Consider the following 18,234-nt stretch of genomic DNA (forward strand, 5'->3'; position numbering starts at 1 on the left):
TATATACATAATATATACGTGTGTTTGTGTGTGTGAGTAATGCTGTAAAAACGGTGTTTCTTAAACCTTATGATATGACTGTGTTCAGAGGTACGTAGGAATAAACTAATGAAAAGCAGATAAATTATGCTAAAAAGCATTGATAAACATACAGGTGGGTGTAGGAATTCTGCCCAACTGCAGGAATTCGAGGCATTTAGAAAGCCTAATCTAAGGTAACAGGGTGTTACTTAATAAACATCAGTAAAAGTGTGGTGGAATGCAGTTGCTTCACACGGCAGTCTGATTTGAGCTTTGAATAAGAGGGGTCAAATGATCGACTTGTGAAAAAGGCGTATAAGAGGTTTTGATTTTTAAGCCTGAACTAATGATCTTCATGATCATTGTCCCCACTGAAAGGAGTCATGTATATACAAATAGGAATGATTTCATACGCTCATACACATTCCCCGATAAACATACACATCGAAGGATGAAACTCTCTTGACGATAAACTTCCCACACCATCATCTTGTCTTTCATTTACTTGACCGCTTTCTGATAATTGAATTCCTTTTAAGTTTTTCCGTTTCAACGCCTCTCTCACTCCATTTAGCTAGCTTTTCACCTTCCTCGCGAAACCCCCGAGTTATACAGACTTTACCAGCCTTATACAAGAACCAGACCTTATAGAAAATTCAACATTGCGTCACAGTCAGCTGCAAGTCCTTGTGGTTCATTTTCTTAACAACAATGAAAAGAATAATCTTAATCTAGACAACGAACCGGTCAAGAAAGACATAGAGGTAATAAGATTCAGTAAAAAAAAAAAAAAAAGAAAAGAGTTGGCATGAGCAAAGATTTTTACCTGTCAGAGAGTTGCCTGTAGGTTGTTGAGTTGCATTCTGCTGTGGCAGAAAATATGAATAACTAAGGATAGGGAGATCTACGAAATGCAGGGGTACTGTGTCCAGTGGGACCGTGGAATGTGAGAGGTTTGAAAAACAGAAGGGAAAGAATTCCAAATCTCGGCTGTGGAGGGAAAGAGGCCCTCATCGAACTATGCAATCTGATGGGTACTGATTTTAACGCGCTGCTGGTGAGGATCCTAAGTAGAAGTACGAAGCGGCTGTATATTTTTTTATTTTTTTTTTATTTTTACAAGAGGATTTGAAGTATTTTAATAGTTAAAGGATGAGGTAATATAAGCTATCTTCTTTTTTTATCTAAAAACACATTTATGGTTGATAACTACAATTTTCTATAATTCATTATTTTTCTTTTATCCATTTGCAAACTGATGTAAACGATAATAGTCGACCAGGTTTCATTTCAGTGAGGATGTCCCTCATTCATGATCAACATGCGCATGTATCTCAAAGCAAATAAAATTAAAATTTATTCAAGACTCCTGAGAATAGACAACGTAATTCGACGTAATTTTCACAATTTAAAACTATTATCAATGGATAACCTTACCGGGTTAGATAAATCTCTAAGTGAATGTTAGCACCAAGATGAAAACCGAGTCGTGATCCAGGGCTTTGGTTTTGGAATATGCGGCCATGCAAAACAACAGGGCCTCAAAAAGCGCAGTTGCCATGTCCGTGTGACGCGTTACAGCAGGAAAGTGACTGATACATGAGGAGGGAGGATGCTTCCTTCGACGGTACAAAGGAGACGAATATAAGGACACGAGGAAAGAGGAGGAGGAGGAGGAGGAGGAGGAGGAGGAGGAGGAGGAGGAGGAGGATGTGGAAGAAGAGGAGGAGGCGGAGGAGGAGGAGGAGGAGGTTGTGAAGGAAGAGGAGATGGTGGTGGAGGACTCGAAGCAGGTCAATGACAGGGTAGGGAAGGGAACGAATAATTTTTTTTTTTTTGTTGGGAGAAAAAAAAACACCGAAGGTGATGACTGAAATTTGCAGGATATTGCAAAAGGGGCTCTCATGTGTATTTGCATGAATGGGTTAGACTGGGTCGCCAGGCAATTGGTAGGGAAGGAGGGCCTGTTGGCGGGGTAGTACGGCACAACCTTCAGGGTATGGTAGGCCTGACCAGGGACGGCGGGGGCTTGCGCATGCGCAGAAGCCGTGGTCCAGTGAGTGGCCGTGGTAGGGGCCTAGGGCAGAGCCCCACCATCCTGCCAGCCAACCACCGTCACTGACTCCTCTACTCACAGCGACTACAGCCTTCTCTCTAACTCCTGCCACACGGCCGCCGACGTCCAGTTTAAGCCTTGTCGTTCTGGTCTACCCGCGCCTGCCCGCACACACTCCTCGCCCCAAACGGCACTGCCACGTCCTCGACCACTCGTTCAGAGCTTAATTGAGGTCTTTCTGGACACTGGAAACACCTCTGCCTGCTAGGTCTTCTTCGTTCGATTGGCGATACATTCTGGTGAAAGTCTGTGAGTGGAGGGTGTGTGTGTGTGCGTGTTTGATGATGTGTGTGTGAGTTTGTGTGTGTCTATGTGCTGCGACTGTCGGGACCCAGGTGCAGGTTAGCAGCTTTGAAGTCGACTGGAGAGGGAAGCAGGAGGCACCTGTTCCCCGTGACCGCAGCAGCTAGGATGCCAAATAGCCTTACCCCTGCTCTCCAGAGTGCTATTGCCCATGCAGTGCCAAAGGGCAACACACACTGCTTCTAAGTACCTTCAGCAGGAACGGAAATTATAAGGTCTGTGGACGAGCCCAGTTAAAAGAGGTCTTGCAATTCTGGTCTCCGCTAGATCTCAAGCGAGAGAGAGAAGGAAAGAGAGAAGAGAAGTGGAAGCTGCAACATATTTCTCCTTCCAGCGTTGCAGCTCGCATGTGACACTGTTGCTACGGAACGCTGGAACCATCCCTGGAAGGCTAAAGTGCTACTGGTATCAAATACTCGACTCCGGAGGTCGTTCCAGAGGGGTCGACCATGAAACATTGAGAATTATTTTCTCTGAATAATAGTTTTTGGATATTATCCGGGCTACCTTCACGAAGAAACAGTTGCAAATAGAAGAAAATACTGTGCAGAAGCAGAAAGTTCAACTTTGCATCATACTGTCCTGACGTACAGCAAAGCACCGACCTTTGTTGGTTTGTGTCCAGAAGGTTAGTGGATGGCTTTGGGCAACGGTGGGTCGCGGTGAGAGGTGTGATAATATGGTGCTACCTGCATAGAGCTACTGGTGCTGCTCTTGTGTCGAAGTGAAGACCACTTTCTACCACTTAGGTAATACACAAATTCCGTCCCGAGGCCTTTGGAAAAGCTCATCTCGGGTCGAGTGCAAAAATTCACACCATTTGGCTATCTTTGATTGGACGGCCATTTTGCAGTGAGAATTGCATTTTGCGCGTGGAAAAAAATATCTCACAATACGTGCTAATGTTTACTGTGGAAGCGAGAGTTACATTTTACAGTGAATGTGTAGGACCTGGTGCTTAGCAGGAAGTCAAAATAGAAATAAGAGAAACTTTGCTGAAACGGGAATTATTATTGCATTTCTAAGTGTTGTCTTTTAAAGAGTGCTTTTGAGAAGTGGTACCATCAAAATTTCACGCCCCCCTCTCGCCTATCCACAATGGAGACCGCCGTCTCATGAGAATCAAAAGAGGCAAAGGAAAAATCCATAAATTTTCTCTTAATTCGTCCTGAAAAGAGAGTGTGATTTTTTCCTGAAGCCAGCTTAAAGGCTGGCCTTCCGTGAGGCGTTAGAATTCCGCAGGTGTAGACAAGCTCCGAGGCTTTTTTCAGAACGCCCCCTTCCCCCCAAAAAATATTAAATTCATCTCACAATTTCCCTCTGGATTTAAAACGTGTAGAGTGTGGTTCCTTTCCTCTGTACCTGTCATACCTGGGCTGGCTCGCTGGGGGCTCCATAGTTTCCGAAACCTGTGAGGATGTGATCGACAAGAGGTCGGCCACTGGCGCCCCTACTATAAACCTACGACCACTGACACTCAGACACACACTTACACAAAGGAGAATCGAGGGAGTCGCATACAGGATTAAGAACGTAACTTCGTAAGTGACAGGTAAGGCAAAGGAGGATTTCGTTTTTTGACCTGGCTCTTGAATATATGGTTTGGTAAATAGTGCAAAATCATCTGCATTACTACAAAGAGGATTTTCGTTGTTTGCTTAAACACATGCATTTATATACTTTTACTTACTTATATATATATATATATATATATATATATATATATATATATATATATATATATATATACACACACACATATATATATATAAATGTGTGTGTGTTTGCTTGTTTGCGTAAATGTCAAAACCTGTATGTGCATAAATGTCAGCAACCGCTGCACACATACAAACGAATTAATGTAAGTTACTTCCCTTCGGCCAACTTACTTTCAGATATTTAGGACCGTTAAGGAAGAATTGTTCGAATTACGAAAATGAAGGACATTAATATCAAAAATTGCATGCCATTTCCCCTTCCTTTTACATTCATTTTCACGAGCAATTCATAATCCCTTTTCTTTGGACTTGATCAAAAACAGAATTACGTATGACGATTTTTTGTGACAAGGAAAGCTCGCAATACAAAAAAGCAAGTAAGTACAATTAACCGTCAAATGTATTTGCAAATGAATGGATCTGAGAAGGATTAATGAGACTGGCATCTGAAACTATCATCACTTAGTTGAGAACAAAAGAGTTTTGCCTGTCAGCGCAATTTTTCCTTGAACCAAATTGTAATGACGGGACCATTGCAAATGACAGAAAGCCTTCATGAAATAGGAGGCACCCCAAAGGGAGAAACGACCTAAGCGTTGTATGAATGAAAGAGGTCCCAGTTCATTCAGAGGTTAAGGTTAAACTAAATCTCGAGAAGAAACACGGAAGTAATGGCCGAGATGCGAAATGAAGCTAGAGCCTCTTACCTTGTCGAAATACACGTGCTCTTTTATGTAGGCGATGCAGAAGAGGTTACTTTAAATACCGTAAAAATGGTGTGTTGCAGATCTTCTGCTGGTAATTGTTGTTGCTTGATATTCCCAAAAGACAAAAGTAAAGATACGATAGTCTTCAACTAATCATTTTAGATTTTCAAACCTTTAGTTGAAGTTTTGTGTATGTACGTATATGTATGCTCACATATCAAACTATACAATTGTCAAGTTATAGGAACCTGTTAAAGATGCATCTAATCCCTCCTAAATGGTTAACTGAAAACAGTAATAAAGGTACCGAAGCACTAAAAATAAAAATCTGATCAGAAATCTCGACGCTTGAATGAGAGAAGAAATAGCCAATCATTAAAATACTTGTTGACATGACGGCTTGATTTTAACATTAATCATTTTATTTATTTATCTTCTTTTGCAACTGTTAATTTAGGAACCAGCTTCCATGAGATGGTTTAAGCTTTAAGAGGTTCTTCGTATATTAACACAAAGATGCGCTGTGTCTTTATCCTTACTTGATGTATATTATTACTGAATGTTTATTTTACGTTTTTAATGTAATAAGCAATCTACTATTTTGTTATTTCATATATATATATATATATATATATATATATATATATATATATATATATATATATATATATATATATATATATATATATTATATTAAAGGAACTGGCTTTAATTGACATGTCTCATGTTATTCAATTTTAGCGAAATCAAAGAGGTATATCGTGCACGTGATATCTCACTCTATAATAATGATAACATTATTATTATTATTATTATTATTATTATTAGTGGTGGTGGTGGTGGTGGTGGTAGTATGAGTAGTAGTAGTAGCTAATGATTTGAATCGGAAATAAACAATTACTTTGAAGAGAGTCTGGAAAACTACAGACTCCTAATTTTGGTTAAGAAGCAGTAAATCCTAACCAAACTTAACTTTGCACCTGCTATTATCATGAATGGCCCTGGTCAGTCCAGGCCAATTTTTCTTTTGTGGTAGGAATTCAGGGCACGAGGAATGCGCGGCATTAAAAAGAAATACGCAGGTGTTCGAAGCACTGGGGTCAATGACAATCATGAATATTATGAAGAGTGTAATTTCCATTCAGATTCGTTTCGTAACTATTATTTATTAGCTGCCATTAATAAAAACCAGCAGACTTGCTATTGAAACAAACCTGAAACTTACAATTTCAATTTCCATATTAAAACAAAATGAAGTGCGCCTTAGTATGTCAAGCTTGGTAACTATTGATACTATGCATCGTTCATTTAAGATTAATTGACATTAAATCTGTCATGGCAACTGTTACTGTGTATCATTCATGTAACATTAGATAATATTCAATCCGTGTTATATCAAGAAAGCATTTTTCCTTTTTTTTTAATATCAGATCAAAAATAAATCATAACTTAGAATGCTGTACATTGTGCATGGAGATAACAGTAATTACTAGGTAATGAGTCGTATGCAGGTAATTAATGCAATTAACGGTTTTCCTTTTTCTCTTTGTTGCGTCATATTTTGTGAAATGTCGGAAAACGCACGAAGAAATGAAAATAATGATGGAAATTTACATACGCAAATGACAGTGCAAAGAACAGTGATAATAATAATTGTCATTATTTTTCAAAAGAAGAGTACATACGTATAAAAAGATTAAGAATAAAGAAAAAAGCAAAAGCCATACCAATATACTGTAAGGTAAATGAGACTAAGTCTACCGACAACGCTGAATATACGTAAACATTAGTCAAATTCTATATAACTAACCATCATCAATCTGTTTTATTAATATTATTATACTCGGGTATAGATAATTTTTTTTCTTAGATTTTCGTGTATCTCCCCTTTAAGTATTAGTTTCTTAGACAATATTTTACAGAAGCAAAAGGAACAGTAACTCGAATAATAATAATAATAATAATAATAATAATAATAATAATAATAATAATAATAATAATAATAATAATAATAATAATAATAATAATAACGGGACTAGGTGAATAGCCATCCTGTCTGTTGATATAGAATCAACCAGGATCTTGCATGTATTTTGGTGAAGAAAAATCAATCACTCAGTTAACATTAAAATAACAGTATCAATGACAGTAATAAAAACAATATTTAACAACAACAATTGAAAGAGAACAATGACTAATGAGCAATCTTGTTCGCCGAACGTTAAATAAACTTGGGCTAACCAGGATCAAGAAGCGACATGGTAAATATTCGACTGTGTAGTTAAACGTCCCATACTTGCGTCTCTTAAATTAAACATATACATAAGCAAGGACACGTATATTTTACGGGCAGATAACTAAACCAGGCATTTCACGAACTGCCTGAAATTTCAGGCAGATAGCGAAATGCACTTAGGGACATTTGATCCCCCACGGGCTAATACTAAATGTGGCGAAATACATTTGACCCCCAGGGGCTAGTACTAAACGCGGGGAAACAGTGTAGGTGAGTCACTGTTTCGCCGTGTCTAGTACTAGCCCCTGGAGGGTCAAATGTCCCTAAGGGCATTTCGCTATCTGCCTGAAATTTTAGGCCGTTCGCGAAATGCCTAGTTTCGCTATCTGCCTGTAACATAATAATATACCAGGATTTTTAAAAAATTCGAACACTTTCTAATTGTTTCATAATTACTTGTTTCATTTGCACATCAACACATCTGTACCTGTATCTATTCGATTGCATAAGTAAATAGCGCCCTTACCTCTAAATCATGTGTTGCTTAATTGATAGGATTACCTCTAATGCCATTTACGGGTACTGAGTTACTCAGTTGTTACATTTAGAAGTCTTAGGGAGGATGGTGACCATATAGCGAATGAGTTCAACCATTTTTCTCTGATATGGCCTCTTTTTATTTGTTTATTTAATTATTTATTATTTAATTTATTTGTTATATATATACATATATTATATATACATATATATATATATATATATATATATATATATATATATATATATATGTGTGTGTGTGTGTGTGTGTGTATGCGTGTGTGTATAGCAATTGTTTGTTAAAGTACATATTTTCTATTTTCTTTCAGCAGTTAATATGATTGTGTTTAACATTTGTTATAAATAGTTTTTTCTATTGTCATTCAGTTATTGATACTATTTATTTTTAACTTATGAATATTCAAGCCTATTTAATGTATTTTCTCATATCGACTGTTTTCATAATGGGCATCTATTACGTACAGCCTTGTTCTGCATAACACGAATAATAAAAATAATGATGGTAAATGATAAACTCTGCATTTCTGCGCGTTATTTGAAAAACTAAATTACTTTCCAGTTATTAATAGGATCTATATTTTACTTATGAATATTAAAGTCTATTTACTGTACTTTCTCTTATCGACTGTTTTCTTAATGGGCATCTACTACGTAGAACCTTGTTCTGCATATCAAGAATAATAATAATGATGATGATACGTGATAAACTCTGCATTTTTGCGCGTTACTCGAAAGACTAAATTACTTTTTTGTTGGATGTATCGGAAATTCAGTGCTACGTAAAAGATATGGAACAGAAGTTAATATTTCTGCAACAAGGATACATCAGCCAGGATTAATTTTCAATGAACAGCCGTAATGATTATGTCAGTCTAATATCGAAATAGAATATCATGGATATTTACCTCAGAAGCTTTATATTTAATCAGGATCTGCTTATGTATGATGAAATTGATTTTCTATTGTGTTCTTTTTTCTTATAGCATTCCCTCTTTGGAGATGGACTCCAGAGTCCTTTGGGAAAAAACTTTCTTTCTTTTTCCTTGTTACTTTTCCTTGAGTCCTGTGCAAGTAGGACTTAAGTATTAAGTAAAAAAAATAGTCCAATTTGGGATTATATTGAACGCTATACGAATAAGAATCCCTCAGTTTTTCAAGCCAGTCTTTATCCCTAATTTTCCATCTCCCCTGATGAGAGGAAGCTACCCATATTTTACATAACGTAAATATAATCCCAACACAGAAGCTCCCTCTATATATTCATGCTTAATCTAGTTGTGCAGATCCGAGCTCCAACTTACAGATGACCTTGGCATTTATTGGGGTCCGGCCAAATGCATTCTGGGAAAACGCATTCGGCTTCATTCTTTGCATATCACTATCCCAGGCATCTCTCTCTCTCTCTCTCTCTCTCTCTCTCTCTCTCTCTCTCTCTCTCTCTCTCTCTCTCTCTCTTCGAAGCAACGAATGAAGCTGAAGGAAATATGCGGTGTTGACTTCTTTCTGTTTTCAACGCCTCCAAGAAGGAGAGGAGGAGGAAAAATAAGTAAGAGGAACGCAGGGAGTGACTTCTTTCCTACCCCGGATACCTTGAAGAAGAAAAAGGAAGGGAACTAGGAGACCTATCTCTAAATTTCCCTGAGAAGTAAATTTTCAGAGAGAGAGAGAGAGAGAGAGAGAGAGAGAGAGAGAGAGAGAGAGAGAGAGAGAAATAAGTCGGTTAGGCAGGCGGAATATGATTGGCAACTGCAGCAGAGGTCAGTTCGTATGATGACTACATCTTTCTACCAATGAAATTCGTCGGACTTCCGGACAACTTCCTGCGTTTTGGGGTCAGCTTCTGAGATTGCCTTTTAAAAGATTTATCCGCTCAAGATGGACGTCCATCCTAGGAGTCCTTTTTCTCTGAGTGTGACTGGGATGTAGGTGATATAATACACTGGAACAAAAAGCAAAGATAGATGATTCTGTCAGTTCCGTTTGATGCAGGTGCTTACGGTCCTTACCCGTTTGAATATATTCTACGTTTTTACAAGATGTCAGGATATATTGTCAATTCAGTACAATAAACCTGAAACAATAGAACACGTGCCTGCGCATGCAACATGACTGATGTTCCACGCGCACGATTTCACATATACATACACACAATCACACCCTATTACAATTAAGCCTGATAATTTAAATTTTTATTTGTACGGATGATTTTTAGCTCAGCTGAAAATGATTCAAGCTGTTTTTCTTCAGCTCATTCAGATTTCTTTCATAACACGAGAGAGAGAGAGAGAGAGAGAGAGAGAGAGAGAGAGAGAGAGAGAGAGAGAGAGAGAGAGAGAGAAACTAAAGACTTTCATAACTGCAACTAACAAAATGAATTAGGAGAACAGTCAACAAGAGCTTCAAGTTAGAGAATTTCCAAACGTAGACGTACAGTGTATAAAACTTGCTTCATAAATTAGAAAACAGTCACAAATCTATAAAATAACAAGATAAAAAGCAACATAGCTTGTCAAACTAACACTGAATATGTAAAAGTCTCAGAATTCATCAGCATTGCAATTCACATTTCCATAAGGAAAACTAACACTTTTGCGTTTTATGCCTACGTGCGAAAAATCACAGTTCATACTTAAAACATACTAGTTTTGTATGACCTTAAAGCATACTGAAGTCTCTTTCTTTACACATAAAAAAAAATAAACAGTGCGCACTCCATGGCACAACCTCGATATTTTGATATGAACGTAACTATATAATCCTTTGTCCCTTGGTCAGCACAATGAAAATTTTAATTATATGCCTTATGATAATAAAAACTGTAATAACAGTAATGTTTCTCTCTACATATAAGGTAAACAATGTTCACTCCATAACATTAAATCATTATTTTAATGGCCTTAAAATAACTTAAAATAAATATATAATTCTTCCGCTTTACGCCGGCAAAAGGGGAATGTTAATTCAGAGAATAATAATAATAATAATAATAATAATAATAATAATAATAATAATAATAATAATAATAATGGAAAGACAATACAGAGGGTACATCAGCCATCGATACGGATGTGTTGATACGTACCTTCGTCATGTCCTTGTTCACAGTGGGGTATTAAAATAAGGCAGCACGGGGGGTTCTGGATACTGCTGGGTAGGAGAGGGGGAGGGAAGAAGGAGGAGTATATCGGGAGGGGGAGTGGGTATGGGACTGGGTGGGGGTTACACGTATAACCGAGGTCAAAGAAGTTGATCTGTCTAGCCAGAAACACAGGTGTGAAAATAAACATTACCTTTCCGCGTTCGCCTGCACACGAGTGCAACACCAATGTTGCTCGTTTGGGGGACTCGCTGGAGGAATGTGCCAGGTATTTCGGCTTTCGTCTCTCTCTCTCTCTCTCTCTCTCTCTCTCTCTCTCTCTCTCTCTCTCTATATATATATATATATATATATATATATATATATATATATATATATATATATATATATATATATATATATATATATATATATATGTATGTATGTATTTATATGTATATGTATATACGACTGTGTGTATTCATGTAAAGATTATTCTCTCTCTCTCTCTCTCTCTCTCTCTCTCTCTCTCTCTCTCTCTCTCTCTCTCTCTCTCTCTCTCTCATTTTTCTCATTAAATGACCATATTGAAGTTCAATTTGTTATTTTTTTTCTGTTACATGTTATTAAATGGGGTTGCGTTATTAATGTTATTGCACAATCACTAATAATTTTGCTAAGTGCCATTTACCTATGTTACTTAAGAAGAAGGACACTTCACCGATACTTCTAATTATATGAAATAAGCCAGTTATATCGTTCTCTTCTTGTATCATAAAAGAAACAGAGACTATGAACAATTTGTGTATTTGTGTTTGATTCATTTCTCTAATTATTAATTATCAATCATTTATTTCTCTAATTGTTCGTATACCCACATCGTTATACGTTTATGAAATTTGATTTTGTTTACAAAATCAAGTACTATGATAAAAATAGTTCAAGGGGACTGCTTTCGTCAAATCTACCGTCGTTTTGGAACCACAGCTATTTGGTTTTTAAAAAATTAAGTCAATATTATTACAGTCTGTATGGTTGAATTTCGAGATCGATTACGTTATATAATAAATTACTCTGAGGAAGAGAGAGAGAGAGAGAGAGAGAGAGAGAGAGAGAGAGAGATCGGGTGGGGTATGGCGATAGCTCCTGTGACGCTATTTCACTTGTACAGAATAAACTTTTTGCATCATGGTATCGTTACCATTCCAAGTAAAGTCTATTGGGTAACCCAGGCATAAACAAAACCTTGTGCAATTCACTCCCATATACTTGAAATCCTCATGTGATCGATGATGTTTTTGCCATTCAAAATAATTTCTCTGAGAAACATTTTTCAAGTCCATAATCCATCTCATGAAATCACCTCTAAATCTACTCTCTCGGTCTTAAAAATCCTCTAGAAAGGAAAAATTATATCTTCGTTTGTCACGTGTTCTGTCGTTTACAACATTTTTTTTTTTCAGACAAATGAAGAACTTTACATTCGAATCCTTAAGGAAGATTCTGAGAGGTCATAAGTCATTTCCTATTTAATTTTGCTTAAACCAACATGGAGTATGCCAACTGCCATGCTTTAAAGGGAAAGTGAAATGTTCGTTTTTCCTTTCCATAAACTTTACTGGAAAACTGTTCCTCAAAATTATTGCCTATTTTTTTCATAAACGGAATTTTTTTTAAATCCAGTTACGGTAGCAAAAGTATGAGTGGCTCTAATATGCCTTGTAATAGGAAGAAACTGGGGAGTGGAAACTATGGAGAGAAAACCGAAGAGGCTGAGGAGAGTGTTGGGGGCAGGAAAGAAAAAGACGTTCACCGAAATCTGTTTAGCCGTTCTCGAGAAATTTCGTTAGCATGTGAACCAGCATAATACCAGCAGCAGAAGCTAGTGTCGTAAGAAATCGAACTGTGCAATACTCCAGGGAATATGTGCAAGAATCCCCCCTATCCCACCTTAAAAACAAAGGTTAATGATATACATTCTTATTCAAAAGGAAAGACTGACATACTCGCATCACTGGACAACGAGCACCGAGAGAGAGAGAGAGAGAGAGAGAGAGAGAGAGAGAGAGAGAGAGAGAGAGAGAGAGAGAGAGAATGGAGTTTAGACGCCATATATGTAAATACACATAAAGGAATGGACGCGAGTACTGCACATATCTCACTATTTACTTTCGTTCTGTATCTTAAGAGAGAGACACTTCGCATGGAAAGAGGCGGAAGTTTTCTTTGAAGTTAGCAACAACGAGAATCTTACTTACCACGGTCTTGTAATCTTGCTTATTATTAAACATTACTTATTTGAACTAGCTTATCGAAATCTGATGTCTAAATTTGGGCAGAAGAGAGACAGACACAAATATTTCTACCTGAGTGACGTTCAGCGGATGGATGTTTTGGTCAGCATATTTTTCTTTATGTTCAAGATATTCCCATCTGCTCAATAGTCCTGTTATTATTATTACCATGCAAAAGAGTAACAATCCAAACTTTTCCCTAAATCTGGATTGGTGTGCTATCAGATGGGTTTCAACCATCATGAGTTATTATTATTATTATTATTATTATTATTATTATTATTATTATTATTATTATTATTATTATTATTATTATTATGTAGTGTTGTTACAGTTATAATTGTTCATGTCGCTGCTGTTATAGAAATTATGATTCTTGTCGTCATTTTTATAACAGATATAACCGGAGGAGAAGCAGTTGTTGTTGCAACTAATTTCACAGTAGAATTACTACTGGATCTGGTAAACAATGAAGTATTGTATTTAGCATTACTAAAATAATAAGCAAGATTTTGCACTGAAAAAAATTACAATTCTCTGCAATTAATTGGTTCATTTATACATTACGAAGAAGAACCACGAAAGCTCTTTTCGTCCGAGCAAATGTGATCATAATTTGGGCAAATAAATATGAAACATACGACATTAAAAGAGAAATGATTTGCTGGTCAAGAGTCTCGTGATGCTGAACAGAATAGTCTCGGATCACGTGACAAGGACGTGATACTAATATTTTACCTGGATATGAATTCCTTCTACGTAATTATTATATATAAACGTTCTAAATATCTTTTTAAAAAGGCTTTCGTTGGTTTTCAGATGTTCTTTCGAGTTTTTTGAATAGTTATTGCTTACTTTTGGTAAGTGACATTTTCGTTTAACCATACACTTACAGACATTTTTTATCACATATTTTATATCACTGCACCATTAAGTAAAAAAGATTTTTATTGCACTGTGATATGCCACTTAGGAGACTGAAAGGGTGAACTTGTGGGCTGATTTCTACGAGCTACCAACGAAAAACCGTTCTTGTCAATTCGTACTGGTTAGTTTGTCCTATTCCAGAAGTCTACACTATACCTCTTATTCCCTTCACTGCCTTACTATCCCTTACGGGCCACCATTTTACAAGAGTCCATCTTCGCATAAGGCCGGCTTAATTTATACCAGCCAACAAACCAACCAACATTCTCGGTTACCCGAATGTATAGTAATTAAATACTTTTCCAGTGAGCGCAAGTACTCGATCAACCCATTCATCCATTCATTCATTTATCCATCTGTTCATCTATCCCAGTTTTACTTTTAGAGGTCCCGCAACTGGCCCTCGTCTCGTCCATCAAACCCGTTGGAAGAGAAAACCTTCTTCTCCGACAACCTTGTTCTTGATCCGATTTGGACAGTGAATCGCTGATGAAGAGAAAAGGTCCTTGACTGATATACAGTAGATGGACTTTTCGGTGGCTAATTTCTTTGCCGGAAATTGCAGTCGCTTGCAGTTCATAGTCCCAGGTTTTTATTCAATGTTGCTTTAAATCAGTGCTCTGCGACAGTGCCTAGTTCACTCGAAAGAAACTGTGGCTATAATCCTCTGTATCTCGTTCTTCCTTTTAAAGGCAAATGCACACCCAACCACACGTTCTTTACGTACATGGGTGTACATATATTATTCGAAATCAATATATTTAAACACACACACACATATATATATATATATATATATATATATATATATATATATATATATATATATATATATATATATGTACATGTATATATATATATGTGTATGTGTGTGTGCCACCCTTGATTAAGGCGTATAACCTATATAAACCTCTCTTGCCCCTTGCCTAGGGTGCACAGCTTCACAGCCGTGGGGATAACTATTTAGCCCAATGCTAAGGAAGTTATCCCCGATAAGATAAGAACAATGGTGGACGCGTCAGGATGTCAGTAAAAGGTTCTAAATCTGTCTCGTCAGAAACTACGAAACTGGAAACTATACCCCTCCCTCGTTAACCCCTTTTTACCTCCTCAGGAGAAAATTGTTCCAAATGTTTTTGCAGTATTTGAAAATTAATTAGGATAACCTGGTAAGCAGTGGTTCCTATATTATGATACGCATTTGGTTGAAAGAATTCGTACATGCAAGTAAAGCACGTAATTGAAAAAGTGACATTTCAAGTGACATCACAACAGCAAAACTATTCATGTATATTTCTAGGATAGGATTACACTACATATGAATAATGATGGTATTCTCGATCATTGACTACAACAGTAATGAGACCTGATGACAAATGAAAACCTATACTATCATACGAAGGTTAGAGAAAATAACATTTGAATCTAAGTACAACAATCAAAAAGATCGAAAATAACAAAGTCATACTTAAGGTATACAAAAAAAACTTTATGAGGAGGGCAAATTTTGGAACAGTATACCAGTAAAAAATATGATACGAACTTTCATGAGAAATCTTCGTAGGACGGATTATACATATAGCGTGCCTCGCCCAGTACACTATAGAAAATAGGCGTATTGAAGATCCCATGCAGGATCCCTTTTTTCCAGCTGTATTACTTTCTAACTTTGGACTTTTCATCCTTTCAGTTTTTTTTTTTTTTTTTTTTTTATTCTCTCATCTGGATGACTTTTATAAAATTGCCTTGCCCCAAACATTATCCCTTATCTAAGAAGCAGGCCTTAGTATTTTACTTTATGATAAGAATGATCTGCGTTACGATGAAACAGAACAAAAAAATATGAATGATTTTTAGTTATTGAGCTGGAAAGCCTTTAACAATTAGTCATTAAACAGAATTTTTTTTTGCGGGGGGTGGGTTTCACATGAGTCTGAATGGACGAACATGAAAATGCTCTTTGTTTGTATTTGCGAGGACTCAAAATTTTAATTTTTTTAATAGGTATATCAAGTTCCTAAAGAATTATTAGAAAAAACTGGTACCCCTGCAACACAAATAACAAAGTGCTGAAGTACTAAGGTAAATGTATCTAGATTACAAAAAAGAAATAAAAATACTTGCCCATCATATAAAACAAAACTCACTTCATTAGTTTTCTGTGAAAGAAAACTATTGTGCTGGGTCTGTCTGAACGTCCGCACTTTATTCTGTCCGAACTTTTCCTGTCCCCCCTCAGATCTTAAAAACTACCGAGGCTAGAGGGCTGCAAATTGGTAAGTTGATCATCCACCCTCTAATCATCAGACTTACCAAATTGCAGCCCTCTAGCCTCAGTAGTTTTTATTTTATCTAGGGTTAAAGTTAGCTAAAAACGTGCTTCTGGCAACGATAGAGGATAAGCCACCACCGGGCCATGGTTAAAGTTTCATGGGCCGCGGCTCATACAGGATTACAGAGAGACCACCGAAAGATAGATCTGTTTTCGGTGGCCTTGATTATACGCTATAGCGGCTGTACAGAAAACTCGATTGCGCCGAAGAAACTTCGGCGCATTTTTTACTTGTTTGTCTTGTTTTCACTCGGCCCGTAACAGAACCCACCGACGGTAGACGCAACGTCATCTATGGTCAGAAACGTTAACCTCCCATGACGTAAGTCTGCAGGTTTCGCAGGACGGAGGAGGCTGGATTTTAATTGGGAAGTACAGGGACGGGGCAGACCGCAGTTGTGGGAGTTGTGGTGCAGGGACAGGGATTGGTTGTCATTCACAAGGGAATCATTCGGCCAATCAATGAGTAGTACCTTCATACGCTCGTTCAATCTCTGGCACGTGTACGCTTGTGTATGTGCGTACATAGGTAGGTTGCTGATGTAAATCTCTCTCTCTCTCTCTCTCTCTCTCTCTCTCTCTCTCTCTCTCTCTCTCTCTCTCTCTCTCTCCATACATATATACGCACATTTATAGAAAGGAAAAAGAGGTGAATGGTGCAATGTATTTAAGAGGGTTCTACGTGTTGATGATATGCTGTATTAAAAGTATGAATGTGGAAACAATAATTGTATTATTTCTCTAAAGCCACCCTCTGTTAGTAGAAATAGCTTAGTGATGAATATATATATATATATATATATATATATATATATATATATATATATATATATATATATATATATATATATATATATATATATATATATATATATATATATATATATATATGTGTGTGTGTGTGTGTACTAGTATAAATATATATATATATATATATATATATATATATATATATATATATATATATATATATATATATATATATTTAAATGCTCTTTTCTCATATCCCTTGCCATGACGATCAGTGCATTGGATTTCTGAAAAAGGTATTTCTTTGTTATCTTGATTTATCTCTGAGGCGGTTGACCTTCTTTGAGAAGTTATCCATTCATTGGACGTCCTACAGTCTACCCACGGAGAACTTTACCAGTTTTGCTCAAAAGAAAAAAAGGTCCTTGCTCTGATCTAACCCCATTTCTCTTTTAAAATTGCCTCCTCGTCGTTTTTCTCTTCGTCTCAACCAAAATTTTGTTCAGATTTAATCATTTATGAACAGAAATAAAACGATGTTGAGAGACAACGTATATCAGCAAACCTTAAACCCACAATAATACCGTATTTGGAACGTCACCAGAATGGTCTCCGATAAGGTATGATTTAAAAAAAAAGACTCTCTCTCTCTCTCTCTCTCTCTCTCTCTCTCTCTCTCTCTCTCTCTCTCTCTCTCTCTCTCTCTACGAGCATTAGATAGGTGCCATTAGAGTCGAGTGCCTTGAAGCGAGTAGACCCAGTGATTCTTCTCATTCAAATGTAGAAGCTGGCTGCTGTGGCTGGCTACCCGGTTGTCCCTGATGAAACTAAAAGAAAAAACTTGTCTAATCTCTCTCTCTCTCTCTCTCTCTCTCTCTCTCTCTCTCTCTCTCTCTCTCTCTCTCTCTCTCTATACCGTAGACTTTGTCTGAAATCCTACAGTACTTAGACGATGTTCTCCGACTTGTGCAATGATGACAATCACTTGTAATGAGACAGAGATTACAACTCGCTTCTCATGTATCACCGTTCACTTTTCCTTTTTCTCCTCTACCTCTTCCTCCTCCTCCTCCTCATCCTCATCCTCATCCTCATCCTCCTCTTCCTCCTCCTCCTCCTCCACTTCTTCCATTCCATTCTTTATCTTACGTTCGCTGAGACAGGTCTGTACTATGACAAAACCTCTTTAACTAATC

The 18,234-nt window shown here is 37.0% G+C and overlaps 1 protein-coding gene across 1 annotated transcript in view; it reads left to right on the forward strand.

The window, feature by feature from the left end:
* The first annotated feature begins 2,060 nt into the window (after positions 1–2,060).
* Positions 2,061–18,234, forward strand: part of LOC136842743 (bone morphogenetic protein 2-like) — a 49,300-nt gene continuing 33,126 nt past the window's right edge. Inside the window, exon 1 of the mRNA XM_067110482.1 lies at positions 2,061–3,992. The gene's annotated coding sequence lies outside the window, so the exon portion shown is untranslated. The remainder of the gene's footprint in view (positions 3,993–18,234) is intronic.

The sequence above is a fragment of the Macrobrachium rosenbergii genome, chromosome 10 (genome assembly GCF_040412425.1).
Source record: "Macrobrachium rosenbergii isolate ZJJX-2024 chromosome 10, ASM4041242v1, whole genome shotgun sequence".
Classification (NCBI taxonomy): Eukaryota; Metazoa; Arthropoda; class Malacostraca; order Decapoda; family Palaemonidae; genus Macrobrachium; species Macrobrachium rosenbergii.